Here is a 1524-nt window from a genome sequence, read left to right on the forward strand (position 1 = left end):
AGAGTTCTCTCTCCAGCACTTCATCTCTGATGAACGGGGGGACGTTAGACAAAATCACCCTTCTGGCCGGTGAGGCCAGAGGCAGCACTGGTACGAACGTTTCATTCACCACAATACCGCTTGTGATGGCGGCGTTAGCTTTTTTTACTTCGTCCACAAAGATCACCACCGCCCCGTTCATCCTGGCCGCAGATCTGACACTGCCGGCCCCGACAACCTCCGCCACCGCTAACGCACACTCCTCTACGGAGCAGCGGAAACCCGGACAGATCTTAAGTCCGTGTTTCCTCGTCAGCCTGGAGAACTCCATGCTGCCGAGCAGCGAAACGCTGCCCGACAACAAACAAACACACACACCTGACAACAGCAACTAACCTTAGAAATACACACAGTAACACATTAAACCGACATGAAACACAGAAAAAGTTTAGAAAACACTCACTCGCTCCGCAAACTCACACTCACGCATCCACTCAGAGAGAGAGAGAGAGATGTTAGCATTGTGAAAAGAGATGGAGGGAGATAAAGAGAGAGGAGACAAGGAGGTGACAAATGCAATAACAGGGGTACAGGGAGTCAGAACGGAGGAAAGATATGTAGCCAAAAAACCCACTCTCAAAAAATTATTATAATTATATATATTATATTATATTATATAATTATATATTATATTAATTATATATAAAAATTACTGTTTACATGCTGCACATGTTAAGGATCATTAAGTGTTATTATCAGTGATACAAGATCATACTTGATAACTAAATAAAACTTACCGGTACAAAGTCCAGCAGATATGAAATAGCAGATTTGACACTGCACCTCTTCCTGCAGTTGGCAGAAGCAAGTGTGTCAGGCCTTGCAGCATAGTGTAGCACTTCTCATCTATTTAATATAAGAGCACAAGATAATTGTTGAGATGGTTACAATTATGCCTGCAACTGATGAATTAATGCATTGCTTATTCGATAAATGTCAAAATGGTGATGCCCATCACAATTTCTTAGGCCTAAGATGAATTACTTATTTTGTAAAACCAACAGCCCAAGATTAATTTTACAATCACAGATTTCACAGCTGAGGAGGTTGAACTAGGGAATGTTTGTCATTTAATGCTCTCTGCTCAAGTTGAAATGGCTATCAAAGTTTCAGTCAACATTGATCAAAACCGATCAATAATATATATAAGCAGTTAATCATTACTTACCATCATTACAGTTTGGATTCTGATCCAACAGAGTGGTTACACTCCCCTTCTCCAAAGCCGCAATCCGTTTCAGTTTTGGAATAACCGATGATTCCCATCTGCAGATTAGCATCTCTCCCTTTCCCACAAACATCTTTCCAAACTTTGCATCTAGCTAATGTTGTGTAGAGAGAACCAGAATGTGAGCTATTTCCAGAACACCTTTTAACAAATCAAAATAACATAACATATTAAAAAATCTCTGGTAAATATGCAAATTAATAAAATCACACTTTGATATTAAATAGTTTTTAACATCCACCACACACTAATTTGGA

This window comes from Micropterus dolomieu, unplaced genomic scaffold (assembly GCF_021292245.1).
Source record: "Micropterus dolomieu isolate WLL.071019.BEF.003 ecotype Adirondacks unplaced genomic scaffold, ASM2129224v1 contig_14377, whole genome shotgun sequence".
Taxonomy (NCBI): domain Eukaryota; kingdom Metazoa; phylum Chordata; class Actinopteri; order Centrarchiformes; family Centrarchidae; genus Micropterus; species Micropterus dolomieu.